Below are 17,779 nucleotides of genomic sequence, written 5' to 3' on the forward strand. Positions count from 1 at the left end.
TATCTTGGACGGGTAAAATAATATCAGTGAAAATGAACTTATTACCTAGAATACTTTATCTATTCCAAGTGCTCCCAGTAACGGTTCCAACCTATGTAATCAGAGATCTGGAAAAAGAGATAACTAAATTTATATGGAACGGTAGAAAACCTAGGATAAAGAAGAAGCTGATGGCCCTCTCCCTGGCCAGAGGTGGCCTGGGCCAACCAGACCTAGCAAAATACTATGAAGTGGCTAGACTAAGCCCACTAATCTATTGGTCCGCAGCCCCAGGGAAAAAGCCGTGGGTGGATATAGAGAGGGCGGAAGCAGGGACAAAGGAGTTAGCGTCTCTTCTATGGGTAAAAAAGGGGAACAGACAAATAGCCTATAGAGCCCACCCAGTCTTACTGCATTCCCTAAACATCTGGGATAAAAACTGCAAGCACAGGCAGATCACCTCCATCCCCTCACCCCTAACACCCATTGGATCCAACCCCGAATTTACACCAGCTCACAACTCAAATATCTTTAAGCAATGGGACGAGAAAGGGCTCTCTAAGTTAGGAGACATGCAGCAAGGAGGAAAAGTTAAATCATTCATGGGAATAAGAGAGGAATACAATATCCCAACCACACAAATATTCCAATACATACAACTGGCCCACTATGTCTCCTCAATTCAACCAAGTGACACTTGGAATAGACCACTCACCAACTTTGAGAGCCTATTCCAAAGAGGTCAATACAATAAAGGGACGATTGCCCAACTCTATCAGACACTCTTGAAACAATATGATGACCAAACAAGCAAAAATATCCTAGACTGGGAACACGATATAGGAAACCCCCTAGAGGAAGAGGACTGGGTAGAAATCCACGAAAGGATAGCTAAAGCTTCCCGATGTTCCCTGATCAGGGAAACAAACCTGAAAGTCCTACACAGATGGTACTACACACCAGCTCGCCTCCATTCCTTTTTTCCGCTAACCTCCCCTATGTGCTGGCGCACTTGCGGTCAAATAGGTACATTTAAACATATATGGTGGTCCTGCCCCAAAATCATCCTATTCTGGGCAAGAATTAGACGCCTAATAGAAGGGGCAACAGGGGTGGAGCTAACATGGGATATAGAAACAGTGCTCCTACTAAAGCCGACCGAGGGACTTGAGAGAAAATTAGACTTTTTGATAACGCAGATCCTCTCCGCAGCCAAAACCCTAATCGCAAGACATTGGAAACAGAACGACCCCCCCCCCGATCAATGAGTTATTGCACAAGATAAATTATATAATGACGATGGAGAGACTTACAAGCCTAATACACGACAGATACAGCACCTTCTTGACAACATGGGACCCCTGGGAGACTTACAAATGGAAGAACCCAATAGGAACCATAAAATAGAAAGGAAACCAGAAACAACTACTAAAGATTAGGTAGATCTAGACCTAGCATAGGATGCAACAAGTATTATGGAATGTTTGCTTCTTGCACGAAGCCAGTGATGGATGTTACCCCACCGCCCTACCCCCTCCCACCCCATAACCCTTTTATTTTCTGTACCCCCCTCCCCCTCATTTTCTTCCCCCCTTTTTTATGTTACCATGTTTCCTGAAAAATAAAAAAATATACGTTTAAAAAAAAAAAATTCAACTTCAAAGTAGACAAAATTAAAAGTGATCTCGCTGGGAGAATTCTAATTATTACAGGGTCACTGGACTCCACTGATATAACAATAGTCAACACTTATGCCCCTAACAAAAATCAAGAATCTTTTTTCCAAGAACTAACAAAATTAACTCTCTCTGTTCAGAAAGGCCTTTTAATTTAAGTAGGAGCTCTAAATGCAATTATGGACCCAAATTTAGATAAATCTCCCAGTCTCCCTCCGCCACAAAAAATAGTTCCCTCTACTCGGGGACTTGTATCTATGACCAAGGAGCTATTGTTGGTATACTCCTGGAGATTAGTTAATAACAAAGTAAAGGATTTCTCCTTTTTCTCTCACAAACATAATAGCTACTCTCGAATTGACTATATACTAATAGACCAACAAATTAGCGATATTTCCTCTCCAATAATTGCCATCTCTGCTTGTTGGTGTCAAACGCAGAAAGAGCTATAAGATGGTCCCAACAGAAATTCTATGAAAAAAGTAATAAAGCAGATAGAATGCTGGCACGCAAATTAAAGCAAAAACAAGCTAAAGCTAAAATTCATAACACCCACACTAAAAATGGCTCAGTATCCCACAATCCCAAAATTATAAGCGACGCATTTAAGGACTATTACACATCCCTATACAACCTACCAGGCTCAATGGGAGACTCGGCTAAAAACAAAAGATCAATAAAGATTCGAAATTATCTAGCAGAATGCCGATTCCCCACTCTAGATCCGAACGATATCATAAACCTCGAAAAAACTATAGAGCCCCTGGAAATTATGGAAGCCATAAAATCCCTGAAAATTGGGAAGGTCCCTGGTCCGGATGGATTTTCTAATATTTATTACAAGAAATATTCCACAATGCTCCTCCCATTTCTTACCAAAGTATTTAATGAGATGCTACTAGGCCTTCCCCCTCCTAGGGATATGCTTCGCGCTACCATAGTGGTAATCCCAAAAGAGGGGAAAGATCCTCTGCTGTGTTCTAGCTACAGACCTATTTCATTGTTAAATACTAATCTAAAACTTTATGCAAAGATCTTAGCCAACAGATTAAATAATATCCTCCCCAAACTGGTTCATCCGGACCAGGTGGGGTTCGTCCTGGGCAGACAAGCCCTTGACAACACTAGGACAGTGAATCTAATACGTAGCACAAAACACAATGTGCCCATCTCTATTACTCTCTTTAGACGCAGAAAAAGCGTTCGATCGATTAGACTGGCAGGTTACGTCAGCTACGCTTTTGCAGATGGAATTCACAGCCAAAATATTAAATAGCATAAACACACTATACTCCACACCAACGGCCACGGTGAAGACGAACAACTCCTTATCTGATCCCTTTTCAATATCAAATGGAACTAGACAGGATTGTCCGCTCTCACCTCTGTTGTTTGCCTTAGCCATAGAACCATTAGCATGCCGGATAAGGATGAATCCCAATATTGCGGGTATTCCTGTTGGCCAGGAAGAATTCAAAATAGCTCTTTTTGCAGATGATATACTATTGACGCTCTCAAAACCTCTCACATCCCTCCCTAACCTTTTTCATGATCTAACAGAATTTGGCTCCCTTACAGGTTATAAAATTAATCATTCCAAATCCATGGCCCTTAGCTTAAATCTCCCTAAAGAATTAGTAAAATTACTCCAACTAAATTTCGACTTTAAATGGAATTCGAACCATATTAAATATCTAGGGGTCCAACTAACAAAAGATTACTCGACTTTATACAACGCAAATTTTAAATCCTTTTTTGACCAGATAGCTAAGGATTTAACCACTTGGAATCCATATATAATATCCTGGTTTGGGAGAATAACCACCATTAAAATAAATATTCTACCTAGACTCCTCTATCTCTTCCAAACTCTCCCGGTTAAAATCTGTCAGAAAGACCTAAATAATATACAGAAGAAAATTTTGTTGGTGGCCCTTGAGGACTGGTGTTGGCCTTCCCTGTACTATACTACACCTCCTCTTCTAGAGCACCATCAAGCAAAGCCAAAAATACCCTGCATGTGCAACAATTTCTATGGAACACATTCAACATCAACCTCATTACAAATGACAAATGGTAGAAATCCTAAATCACCGCTACACTGGCATAGAAAATAACAAAGGTTACCAATGGACACGACCTTTCACCTCCTTACAATATTGTTATAGTATTGAGGCGGAGTAAGGTATCCTTCAGGCACAAGGTTCTCGGTCTCTCGTGTCACGGTAGACCAGGTCTTTTAAATACCATTTATATTTAAGGGATCAGTCACAGGGCAAAACAAGGCAGTGAAATAAAATGAGGTTTGTTTTGGAGAAGACCTTGGAAACACACAAGAACACAAAATACAAAAATATACACACTTATGTGGGTCTGGGGAATGATCTACTTTTCAGTGGTGCAGGGACCTACTTCAAATGGGTTTCCCCGTCCGCTTCTCTGCTTCAGGATATCAGAGTGCTGAACACACAGCAGCCCCTCTAACATGTATCCACAGCTGGTCACAGTCCAACTCCACACTCCTTCCCATAGTGTCTCTCACTCTGAGGGTAACCAATGCTCTGATCAGCAGCAAACCTTATATACTGTAGCCCTCTGTGGCTATCCTATAAATGAGATGGGGCTGCTGGCCAATCAGAGCACGGATTAGGTTGGTGCCACAAAAGCTAAGGCACTCAAGACCTCCCACTGGGTAGGAGCTTCAGAGTCAGGGCAGTACAATGCTCTTACACCAAGATCTGAACAGCAGCCTTTCACCTCCACACAGGATCCGGATACCAAGCTGTCCCAACTCTGGTTTTAATCCTATTATTTCTATGGAGAGCTTCAACTAAGTGAATTGCTTAGTCTTTCTCCACAGAAATTACAGTAACTGTGGAATATTTAATTTAATTTCTTGCAGGGCTGACATGTTCATTCCATCAGCACACAAATACCAAGTATCTAATCTGGGAGGAATTGCTAACACGGTGTAAGGAATCTGGGAACACGTCCTTTGCGAATACATGCTTTGAAATACATTCTTACAGACATGGGTTACATTTACACATTCCCTGTTCTTCACCAGATATTAAAGACATTGGCTGGATGAAATATTACTAGGACAGCCGAGTTGCACGTTTTATTTAGGTGTGATTTCTCTTTATTAGGTCTCCCAGCTACCCCTACCGTCACACTCCTTTCAGACTTTGCTGCATGTTCAGATGTAGAAGGCGGTATCTTACCTGCTGGCGCGCGCACCCCGCCCCTATTTAGCATGTGGCTAATGCATTCACAATGGCACGTTGTGTATTAACGCCTACTATATATCTGTACTTCCTCTAAGATTTTTTTAGCTCAAATGTAAGCGTCTTTTATATGATTGTTTTATTATAAGCTATTTTATTATATACTATTGCTCCTTTTATTATAAGCAGTAACCTTTGCACATGGATACATTTTCTCTCTGTATGCTCAGGGTTGGTATTTTTATATTTCTATCACCTTGTTTTTCAACATTTATACTTTTTATGCATTCTGCCTGAACCACCTGCGCTGAAGCAGGGATAGCCTTAAAACCTGACATGTTGGTGGCACTTAAGGACTTAAGTTGGCCAGTTAGATCTAGTGGCATTACAAAAACTACAGTACTTAAAAATGGCAAAACTAGAGTAAACTTTTTGTCTGTTTAAAAAAAGGATGAACAATATTAGTTGTGTCACGGTTACAAACGGCAGTAAGTTGCTTCATGGCTGAGAGGTTTTATTTTTTGTTTTTTTTTCTGTAGACTGGCCAGTCAAAACTGGTTGGCACGAACTAGATATTGAGAAAGCAAGCAGTGGTACGTACTTCAATGATGTCACAATTTGCCATTCAGCAGTGTTTTATTAACACTGGAGATTGGCCTTAGCCTGCTTTTTGTTTTTTGTTTTTCTTATGAAACAAAAAGGGAAAGGGAAATATGATGTTCAAGAAAAACTCAATCCATAAAGAAAATAATGCGAAAAAGGTGCTGAACATTGCTTCCCTGTGTAATGTTCAGAAGTCTTTTTTGAGGGGGATTGCACCTCAATGAATAAAAGGAGGGATCATTTTAGTGACCGTAAATTCTAACTCTGTGAGATAGACATACTCTAAAATATATTTATACTGATCCAGAGGAAGGCAAGCAATAAAAAAAAAGCTGTGTGTGCTGTGCACGCGCATAGTAAGTGAAACTTCTTTGACTTTTGTCACAGAAATTGTATTTGTGTTGGTGATGTTTTAATTAAAAATCAAAATACAATTTCATTGACAAAACGCAAATAAATTTGACTTAGAATGCGCGTGCTCGGCACACATCCCCTGTATTAGCTATTTGCACTAAGTGTGAATTCCTCGTGTGTGCGTGTGACCGCGTGTGCGGGTGCGTGTGAGGGTCCGTGTGACTGAGTGTGCGGGAGACTGTGCGTGTGACTGAGATGTGTTTTACAAATAGTCTCACCCTTTATATTCTGCATGAATACACCATGAGGTTTGTAAAATTAGTACCATTATTATAGTGTCCTTTGCTCAAATAACTGTGCTCTCTCCTGCACTCAAGCACAGCACCACTGAGGTTGTATTAGTACTGTGACCACTGCATTTTACAATCTGATATATTGCTGACTTTGTATAGATCAGATATTTCCAGTACACAGAAGAATATCTATCTTCCCAAATCTCTCTGTCTCTCCTGTTAACTTTTTTTCTGTTGCCCGTATCTGTCTCGTTGCCAATTTGGTGTCCTTTAATGTGGACATCGTTGCCAGGTCCGATCTCATCACTCCCACTTCATAGGTCCCCCACCCTCCACGTCCATCGGCATGGCAGCGGGCAGGGAACTGCGCCGCTGCCAGCCGCTTCTGCGCATGCGTGGCTTTCCTCTGCGTCCCCATGACTACTGCGCATGCGCGGCATGGCAGCGGACAGGTTGGGGGAACGGTGCCGCTGCCAGCAGCTTCTGCGCATGCGCAGAAATCCGTAGTCGTCGCCATTAGTAATGCGCATGCGCGCCATTGCAGCGGACATATGGGGAGAATGGCGGCCTATAGGAGTGGCGCCGCCGGCCGCCGCATATGTGATCGGCCGTGTGGGGGGAGCAGCGCCTGTTAGGAGCGGCGCCGGCGGCTATCGCTGCTGCATGTCACAGCAGGCGTGTGGAGGGGATGGGGAGCCGTGACGTCACTTCCGTTTCACATTTCGCCCCCAACTCTCCAGTTTTACCCCATCAGAATAGGTGCCACTAAAGAAGTTTCACTTCAAAAACAACCAGTGAAATACAGCTGAACCCAGTTATAGCGCGGTCCTCGGGGTCCACAGAATGAGACCGCATTATAACAAGGGTATATTTATAGATCGCGTAAATTTTGCCACGCGAAGACTTACCGGAATCTGCTACATCACAGAATTGGTGTGCTGTCACAGACTCTATACATCAGTGGACTGCACTCTGTTCAATATGTTAAGTTTATTTTTGGAGTTAAGTTTTATTTTTATATTTAATTACATCACACCACTTCTGGGGCGTAGCAAGTTTGGTCTAGAATTGTCCTGGGTTGAGTTACTGTATGATATGATATAATTTATAAAATAAATAAAATGATATTTTAATTACAATGTATAAATTATCATTTTATTTATTTTATAAATTATACCATATCATACAGGAATCGAACCCAGGACCTTTCAGAACCCTCACCACTATTACCAATTGTCTACCTCCAAGCTAAAAGTGTGTGTGTGTGTGTGTGTGTGTATGTGTGTGTATGTGTGTGTATGTATGTGTATGTGTGTGTATGTGTGTGTATGTGTGTGTATGTGTGTTAGCAATAAAGCATTGCATGTTTAAAGAGAAATAAATAAAATGGAGATGTTTTTACAATCGGGAGCCACGTTTAGACCGCGTTGCAGCGGATCGCACTATAACGGGGTTGAGCTGTATTGGCCATTTATGTCTCAGTTGGGCAAAAAAATATCCCTTATGAAGTTTACTAAAAGGCAAGCAATGCTGGGTATGTACTGTATAACCCTGCACACCTTAATATCAAGATGTCCAGACATGTTTAAACATATCTACTGTATCTGCCACATTTTTCTATCCTTAATGTAAATACCCGTTCCTTTGTTGCTGGTAAATAGGAACAGTAAAATATTGTAATAACTTTCCTATGTATTGGACAGTATTACTGTACTTGGTCTCCCTCTATGCAAGTGTTTTTAAACTAGGGTTCCTAGGAACCTAAAGGGTTCTCTGCAATTTTCAGGTCATTTGAAAATTGTACCAAATACAGCTGTACAATGCATCTAATCTCAGACACACTATTATAGAGGGTTGGGGTTCCTTACGATGCATCTAATCTCAGATCTGCCATGAGAGGGTTGGGGCTCCTACAGTGCATCTGATCTCAGATGCAATTAGAGAGTTGGGATTCCTTACAATGGATCTGATCTCAGACACGCTGTTAGAGAGGGTTGGGATTGCTTACCACTGCTGTATGCCCTGTGACTGTTCTGTGCATGTAGCAGTAACATGTTTTCTGTGGTTAGATTGGCATCCTTAATACATTTAAATCTAGACCAGAAAAGTGGTCACATCATCTGTCCAAGTGATTTAATTGGACAGAAAGACTGAAAATGCAAAGGGTAACAAATTGCTATTTGCTTACAATTGCTTTGTATTTTGAATGCTTGGGATCTTGTTTTGTATGACTATATTTTCTGGGACCAGGAGAAATCTGCTGCATCTGTGTTGAACTCAGAGCTAGACATGGTAGCTTCCTATTGGATGAACCTGGTAGCCATCATTGATTTTGCTTTTTATTTTCAACACTTTTATTTTGGTACATACCTTGGAAACCGAGGGGGTCCCTGGAACTAGGAATAGCACAGTTTATTGCCTATTTCCAATTCTGGGAGAATTTGGACGGCAGGGGAATCTGAGGACACATTAAAAGCATCAGTGCTGTCTCTTTCTGTACTGTAAACTTACCAACAATTTTTCATATTTCCCTTACTAGTGCACTTTTAAAGACAAGTTTCTCCCAGAAGAACAGGGGGTTGGTTATGACTCGATTAACATACCAGACACATTGCTGCCTAGAATGGTAATAACCGTGGAATGCAGCAATACCAAAGTTTTCTAATACGGTTGTACATACATTGTTATAGTATCTGGGCAGCTTGGGTATATTAATATACACAAACTAAATAACTGCGTCTTACTGCTTATTACTAACCTTTTTTTCCTAATTTTCACTTATTTATTTTGCCTCAGTTATGTATATATTATTTCATCCTGCCACTTTATTTCAGCTTTTTTTTTATTTTATATATTACAAAATTGCATATCTGTATTTTGTCATTTTACTCTTTGGTAACTAAATATCTCAATAAAGAAGAGTTTGCCAATGCAACAGTAAAAACGTGCTGCAGCGTGGAGGTACCAAGATGCTGTTAAGCTGCAAAGTAATTACTAAAAAGAAGAGGTTTTGCTACATTTTTAGGCGTATCCATTTAATTGACGCGGCTATTACTCACTTTATAAGGGTTTAACGTTTCTGTGTAGCATGTGCAGCTCACACCATACTAGGCAGACATATAGCAACCAGGAAACGCTAAGAATAAAAATTCTCATTTACCAATTACAATTGCATTATACTCTGTGTGTACTATGTAAACAAATACATCCTGGTATGGCACTTAAGCCAGGGACATAACTGGGAGTAACAAGTTCAATCCTCCAATACACACCCTGAAAATGAAGGTGCCTGATTGTGTATACTAAAAGAAAAACATGGGGCATATCTATTAAGCACCGCTATTCCAGAAGACACCAAGTGAATGTCTTTGAAGGCGTTTTGCGGCACCGGAATGTGACTGAGACAGCACTGTTTAGTGAATATGGACCCAAATCTTCTCCCTTAAAAAAACACCAGACACGGACTAGCCCTGTTGATTTTATGGGGCGGCTAACCATCCACAAAGCTCTGTAATATCAGGGCTCATTACGTGATCTTACCTGAAACAGGAAAGGACCTTTGCTCCCTGATTAGCATACGTTTGACAGAACGTCCAAATACATGATGTCAAGTACGTTGTAGCGTTAGGGCTCGTCCAGGGTGGCGCGGAGCGGGCGCACTAGACTCGTTGCGACAATGCATGTGTCCTGCCTGAGCGGGCGGGCGCACCTGCTCGGCGCTCAGCCGCTTGCCGAGCAAATTTGAATTTGCCGCTCGCAAGCGCGTCACGTGAGCACAGCACCGTGACATAGTGGCCGCGCCCCTAGACGCGTGCGCACCTAGCCGGCCAGGAAAAGCACGGCCGAGCAGGGTGTAGCACTGGAGCGCGCCTCTACCAACCCTGGACGAGGCCTCACTCTCATTCACTTCCTGAAATAGGGCTTGAGCTCAAGTTAAGAAAGCGAGAGAAAAGACGGAAACATCGTTGGGATTTAACGCTATGTTAGTTCAATGATGGCCAACGGTTTACCCTGTAAAAGTCCTATTTTGGGGTCCAGAAGGCAATGCTTTCAAGTGCTTGCTATTTCTCTTTCTGGAAAGCAAGCCAATAAATAACATAGTACTGAACACTGAAAAAGATTGTATTGTAATAACAAGCGTCACTCATTGATTTTAACCATGCAGATCATGTTCTTATACCAGGCAGCAATTATTATGTAAACAACACGTACTGAAATTAAAGAAATAACCTTAATAATTTTATGAAATAATAACAATAATAACTTTATTTCACACTGAACTTTTCTCCCAATGGGGGCTCAAAGCTTCACAATTACAGTATGTACTACACAGTACGTAGGCAGGCATGAGTCCCTGCCCAGAGGAGCTTACAATCTATGTGTTTTTTGGAGCAGACACTGGGAATTGAACCAGGTTCAAACTTTACTCACTGAGCCACTCCTTCTCAAATTGAGCCCCATTTGGGTGGAGGGTAATGGGTACTTTTTCTAAACCAATGCTTTAAGCCAAATATGGTGAATACTTGCATTTATTATTATGATCTCGCACCATCCTCTAGTTCTGTAGTGAAAACCATATCAAACATAAATAGTGTGGTCCACTATAAAGCCTACAAAGTATCTGAGGCTAATGGTTGACAGACTGCAATAAAGCCACCAAACAAAATGACTACATTGCACGTAAGCCTTTGTCGCTTCACCTGCATTCCAAACAGTACAAAAGGGAGAAAGAATCGGCAAATGACAGAGGAAGAACCAGATCAAATCCAAGAGACCGCTCCTGGAAGCCTCAGGCAAGCCCCTCTGTCACCCTGTGCCACAGGTAGCAAGTAGCGGGGGTGCAAGTTCTTTGGGAGCACAGATTCATGTCTGCAGAAATCAATACTGTACATAGTACTGTAAAGGATACCATTGTTACACAAGAATCATGTATGTGAACTGACCCACGCAACGCAGAGCACAGCACAGCACTCTGCCTGTTCACTAAACTGCCAGGTAGGACTTCAAAGCATTGTTAGCAATGCACTGCATCCCCTCCAAGGGATTTAGTCCTCTGCCTTTTCACCGTTCTGCATATCCAAGAAGCGGCTACGCAATAAAAATATCAATGGTCTCACTGGAAATTTCAGAAGAAAGGTGGCATCTAGTGCTCACTGGGGATCACTATTGGCAGATAACTTGAATATAAATCAGGGCATCAAGGACTGGGGTATAGAAAGAGCTGTATTGAGCGAGTGGGACAGGCTTATTTTTTTAGTAGTTCTCAATATAAACACAATTCATCCAGCAATGCTGTTTTCTGTACAAAACAAAAATGATGAATATGGAAAACATGAAATCAGGAGCGTGGTTCTATGCTGTATGGTGTTTGCACTTCGCTTTTTACTTGGACATAATCTAGCAATCAGTTTACAGTGAAAAAAATGATATTTTGCAGGTGTGTTTCCGTGCTGATGTTGCACCTGAGGAGTGGAACAGAGTGAGGCATCGTGTAGATGGTGCTGTACTGTCCTTTAGTTGAACTTGTCATGTGCTGAAATAGGCAAACAAATGTTACATAATACTTAAGTCTCCAGGTGGAAATAAAAAAAAGTGTGAGCCCTAATAAATGGGACAATCACGCATAATGACTTGGGAAGGGTTTGATTACCTCCGACTACTCCTCTCTTTGTTTGATGTCACTGTATGATCATTTAATGTTTGTACAGCCAGAGTCCCTTCTCCCCTTACCTGCTCTAATAAATACAGGGTGGGCTAAAAGTAAAGAAAAAACACGATTCACAAACACCTAAGAAATATCATTTGTAATTACAAAAAAAAATAAACAAATACAAATTTGAAAGCAGTCGAATGTTTGCTATTAGCATGGCTAGATTTGTTTAGGAGAGCCAGGTAAACTGTTACATTCTTTACAAAAGATTATTTTCATGGGATTGCACCTTCAAACATAATGATTTAAAAATACTTCTAGGTGTCAGATTTGGGGTAAAAAAAAAAAAAAAAAGAGATTGGTCCTTTAATTAGCTTTAACAGAAGCAAACCCTCACAACTATTGTTCTAAATTCACATGGGAAATTGGCACACCAACGCCCCCTGATGTGTTCTAAACATAGTAGGCCAGGGGTGGCCAACCTTAGGCCTGCGACAGCATTTGGAATGGGTCAGCCTGATGAAGGAGCAAAAAAAAAAAAAAAATAAATAAATAAAAAAAATAAAAAAAACTGAAAAATCAATTAAGGAAAGGAACAATATAAAACCCTTAAAATAATTTAAAAAAAAAAAACAAGTGGGGTAACTTATGAATATTAACATACATTTTGAAAATTAACACAATTTTAGCAACTTCTTTAAGAATGAAAAACATAAATAAAACTAAATCAAAATAATTAAACTAACATTACTTTTAAGTTATTCCCCATAAGTGTTTTGTGAGCCGACGTTTTCCGCAATGAACGTTGTAAGTGTCAAGTTTGGGTGGGAATTTAGGGATAGAAATAAAATAACAGAGGCAGCAAGGTATTATTACTCACCTGTATGTTTATATGTACTATTTATGGAAGGGGTGTACACATCGCTGGGGCTGCAGGAGCGCATGCAGGAGGGTGCACCGGTGCCACAACCATGAACTCGGCCTGTGTCTGCTCCTCTGTGCACACTACACTCACTCCTGTCATCTGTCTTCTCCTCGCTGTCTCTGTTTCCTCCGCCTACTCACCTTGCTGTCTCTCCTCCCCTCTCTTTGCACTCCCTCCCGCTTTACTGCTCTCAGAGCCCCGCCAACAGATTTCCTGGGGCCCCCCCCAGGCGCCTCCCCCCCTCGTTTCGTCTCCACCAAATACATACTTACAACACTACAGACAAAATAAATACTTATATTACACCTCTACCCCCCAAATACATACACTTGCCTCAGGGATGGTCTCAGGCTGCTGGGCTCTGGCCTTCCCGAGCTTTTGCAGGCCTCCCTCACTCTCCCAGGCCGGGCCTCTCACGTCGGTGCATGCGGGAAGCTGGGCCCAGCTTCCGGCGCTCACCGGCATATGAGAGAGGCCCGCAGCATCTGGGGAGAGCCGGGGCTCAGCAGCAACCAGAGGCCTGGCAACCAGACAGAGAAGTTGGGCTTAACCACTGCCAACTTCCAGCGTCGGTCGGTCCCCCGCCCTCAGACTCGAAACACTTGTCCGGGCTCTCCCCCCATCAGCAGCCCTGACTGCTCTCCATTCCCTTCACCTCACCATCCATCTGTCTCCTCCCCTTTTTGGTTAGCAACCCTGTAACAGCTGAACCTTTGTACAGAAAAATACAGATTAATATATATATTATTCTGTATCAGTATATACGTTACAGTAGGAGAATAGCGGTATCGCCATTTTTTACTTATTTTTTGTGTGTTTGTGTATTCTGTTAATTGCCAATAAAGACCATTTTTGCATTGTCACATACTATTCTTGTCAATTTGAGTGCTTTATAGAGTCTAATGTGTAACATCAAAGTGTAACATTTAAGTGTGTGGAGTTAATGTTGGAGTTGAAATTGGAGGTAAAGATTTGAGGAAATCTGGACTCTGAACAACTTTATAACTGTGAGAACTTTACTTTCTAAAAGCTGTGATTATTTGTACTCTTCCTATCCACCAATAACTGGGAAGTCTCTCCTCCTGTATCTCACTATGCCCTCCTTATTGCTTTTTCTGTTTAGTGTTTCCTCACTCCTTGGTGAATGTCCCTGTTCTCTCCAACTTCCCCACTGCACCTGTTCTCTCCAACTTCCCCACTGCACCATTATTTATACACCTCTCTCCCAACAACCCTCAATAAAAATCACCCCACACAAATCCTCTATTCACACCCTCAATCTACTTCTTCCTGCTGCTGGGGAACTCCCGTAAGCCAGACATACACACCTGATCTCACCCACGGCTCCCTGCCATCTCTTCCCCTGTAAATGGCGTTAAATGAAAAGGTTAGCTCTGACTAACCTTAAAACTTGCCCCACAAATCAAGCATCCCAATAGCCTGCACTCATGGCTATTGTATCACAGTCACTTATACCACCCATAGTGGCCAAGCACACCCATCTACAGCACTTATTCCCTCACCTGCTGTCTCTGTAACTTTCCCCTCAAACCTTTTAGATTGTAAGCTCTTGGGGGCAGGGATTTCCTTTCCCATTGTCTGATTTTTGCTGCACTTATTGTATTATTATAATTCCCTGTACTGTATTCTTTGTGAAGCGCCGAGTACACTTTTGGCGCTATATAAAGACATACAATACGTAAAAATGGTGTATATAAATTCCCTGATGCTATAAATATAATCCAATTACCAATAAATAAATAAATTATACCTCAAAAATAAATAATTACTGTCACAAAATGTTAAACTAGTACTGAATGGGGCTGAACTAGATGAGGACAAATACCAACTTAAACTGTTGTACTAAAGCCAAGTGGTCATGACATGTTAAAGTGCAATTGATAGATTATAAAATATAAGCACACTGTCCAAGTTACAAAAACCCAGAAAATCATAGAGCACAGAATCCTGGTCAAATGACCATAGCAAGTCTGTTTGTACTCCGCTCTGTCCCTGAGCTTGCTATTACCTTCCCCCCCCCCCCCCCCCCCCCGCTGTGGAACCATTTGAAGCACCGCTGTGAAGTTATAACGGAGCGTCAGCGGTTGTGGGAGCCTCATCTTCAGCTGTTTCCCTCTCAGTTTAACTCCGATGTCAGACTGACCTGCTTGGCACTGGCTAAGTATCCTCACCATTTACTTAAGGACAGACACTGTGTATTTTCATTACATGCACATTTTTGTCATACAATAATATTTTTTCCATGTACAGGAGTTAGCACTGTGTTGCTTCTTTTTCTTTAATCCATCTAGCTATCTGTTAGGATTATTACCTGTCTCAATTTGTGCATGTGCTCAGTGTTCATGAGTTAGTAGTTTATATACTGCTTTACTTAGAGAGGGCTTGTGTCAATTTACATGTGGGTTGCGAAACCGGCCGGTCAGTGGTGGGAGGCTGATTACATGCCTCCACACCTCTAGGTTATTTTGCTTATGTGCATTGCCCACTCAGGTTATTTTCAGAGGGTTATTAATTGAATTAGTGAGGTGTTGGCTTACTCTATTGTTATTCAGGGACACTTTGGATTGTTTTATCTTGTAATTGTTTCTGTGACATTACCAATACAATTATATTTTTGTATGCCAGAGTGCTTTCGTTGGGATACTTTTATTTTTCTTGTTTTCATTATAATACATCTTTTATGCCCAGCACCATCAGCAGTGTTGTACACTATACACTTTACTTTCTGACACACAGAAACACACAGAAACACACACACACACACACACACACACACACACACACACACACACACACACACACGGAAATCCCTGCCCCGGAGAGCTTACAATCTAAGTGGTAAATTGGAAGACTTACAGAGACAGCAGGTGAGGGAATAAGTGCAGTAGATGGCAGTGCTTGGCCACAATGGTTGTTAGAAGGGACTGTGGGTGTTGGACAATAGCCATTAGTCTGGCATATTGAAATGCTTCATATAGAAGGCGAGTTTTAAAGTTTGACTTTAGGTGGGAAGAGATGGTACTTGGCGTATACAGATTTGTTGACATGTAATGGTATTAACAGACATTATCTAAGAGGACATTTAAGTGTGTGGAGTTAATCTTGGGAGTTGAAATTGGAGGTGAAGATTTGAAGAAGATCTGTACTCTTAACAACAACTTAACAACTGTGAGAACTTTACTTTCTAAAAGCTGTGATTAATTGTACTCTTCCTATCCTCCAATAACTGGAAAGTCTCTCCTCCTGCATCTAACTATGCCCTCCCTATTGCTTTTTCTGTTTACGGTTTCCTCACTCCTTTTGTGAACGTCTCTGTTCTCTCCAACTTCCCCACTCCACCATTATTTATACACCTCTCTCCCAACAACCCTCAATAAAAAAAAAAACACCCACACAAATCCTCCATTCACACCCTCTATCTACTCCTTCCTGCTGCTGGGGATCTCCCCTAAGCCTGAAGCCAGACATACACACCTGATCTCACCCACGCCTCCCTGCCATCTCTTGCCCTGTAAATGGTGTTAACCTTTTCATTAAACACTGACTAACCTGAAAACTCGCCCCACACATCAAGCATCCCAATAGCCTGCACTCATGGCTATTGTCCCACAGTCACTTATACCACCTATTGTGGCCAAGCACACCCATCTACAGCACTTCTTCCCTCACCTGCTGTCTCTGTAAGTTTACCCCCAAACCTCTTAGATTGTAAGCTCTTCGGGCAGAGATTTCCTTTCTCATTGTCTGATTTTTGCTGCACTTATTGTATTTTTAAAATTCCCTGTACTGTATTCTTTGTGACGCACCGAGTACACTTGTGGCACTATATAAAGACATACATAAAATAGGTGCTACTTCATAAGACACTTTCCAGCACATTAATTTGAATGGGCCCAATAGTGTCTTATGAAGTAGCACTGCCTAATAAACATGGACCATAGTGTCTCTACCAGAGTCACTCTGTAACATTACCACTGAGCTACTCCTACAGCCACAGTATTTCAGTACTAGTATATCGATTGTGGATGATAAACCAGATACCCGACTAGCACCCTCTCTATCCACCTTAAGGCTGCGGTCCCAGTACAGCCTGTGCGCACGGCGCGGCATGCACTGTGCGTGTAAGCACCGCCCCTCAATGGGGCTGGGTTTTTCCCTACTCAATAAAATTGAGTTTATTCCTAGCGACGGAGGCATGGCCACGCCCCCTCCGGCGGTTCACCCAATTAGGGCGAACCAGCTGCGTGACGTAATGGCCACGCCCCCGCAAATCCCCGACCACGCCCCCTCCCATCGCAAGATTCTCCTCTCCTCACAGACCGCAGATCGCGGTTAGCGCTGTGACACGCGCCGCCCCCCCCCCCTGCCGGGCACGCGTGTCACAGACATTACTGGGACCACAGCCTAAGACACACTTGCTTAAAGAAGCATATGAGTAGCACTGTGGCTAAAGCCTGGGACATGGTGCAGGGAGGAGAGCTGGGCAGCGATGACGCTCATGCTCTCCTGCTCAAGCAGGAGATTTTTCTTGTCCCTGCATGAGCGCCAGCGAGCGCGCTTGTGTGACGGGTGGGAGGCGTGGCTAGCGCTCAACATCACGGCGCCGACGTCACAGACTGCCATTGGCTTCTGGCAGCCCTGTGCTTCCCTCAGCGGGAAATCTAAAATTGGTCTGTTGGATGAAATTCCACACGCCTCCGCAAACGCCGTCTAAAGCCGCGCTGATAGGGATAATGTTTCCCCTCAGTGCGGCTCAGCACAGTCTTTTTGACCATGTCCGAGGCCTAATACTATACACATGATACAGCAAGCTTGGCCCCCTGCAGACGCACTTACCAGAATGCCCTCCCACTGTCTCTGTACGTTCTTCCTACCTACCAATTATTGTAAGCTCCTCGGAGCAGGGACTCCTCTTCCTAAATGTTACTTTTATGTCTGAAATGGTGTTGTATAAATACATAAAATACAATAACTAATGGGTGCCTTAAAGAGTTATACCCACACTGAGCCTCCTGCAAGAATCACACATTGAAGTGACCTTTTAGTAATAA

General features: G+C 42.3%; 1 protein-coding gene across 2 annotated transcripts in view; it reads right to left on the minus strand.

Annotated features, from left to right (window-relative positions):
- The window catches only part of GOLM1 (golgi membrane protein 1), a 112,551-nt gene that overhangs the window by 93,576 nt on the left and 1,196 nt on the right, over positions 1 to 17,779 (minus strand). The window contains exon 2 of one of the 2 annotated variants that reach the window (XM_075599019.1): positions 8,503 to 8,590. The exons of the other annotated variant lie outside the window; for it this stretch is intronic. The gene's annotated coding sequence lies outside the window, so the exon portion shown is untranslated. The remainder of the gene's footprint in view (positions 1 to 8,502; positions 8,591 to 17,779) is intronic. 2 annotated transcript variants of the gene reach the window in all.

The sequence above is a fragment of the Ascaphus truei genome, chromosome 1 (assembly GCF_040206685.1).
Source record: "Ascaphus truei isolate aAscTru1 chromosome 1, aAscTru1.hap1, whole genome shotgun sequence".
Lineage (NCBI taxonomy): Eukaryota > Metazoa > Chordata > Amphibia > Anura > Ascaphidae > Ascaphus > Ascaphus truei.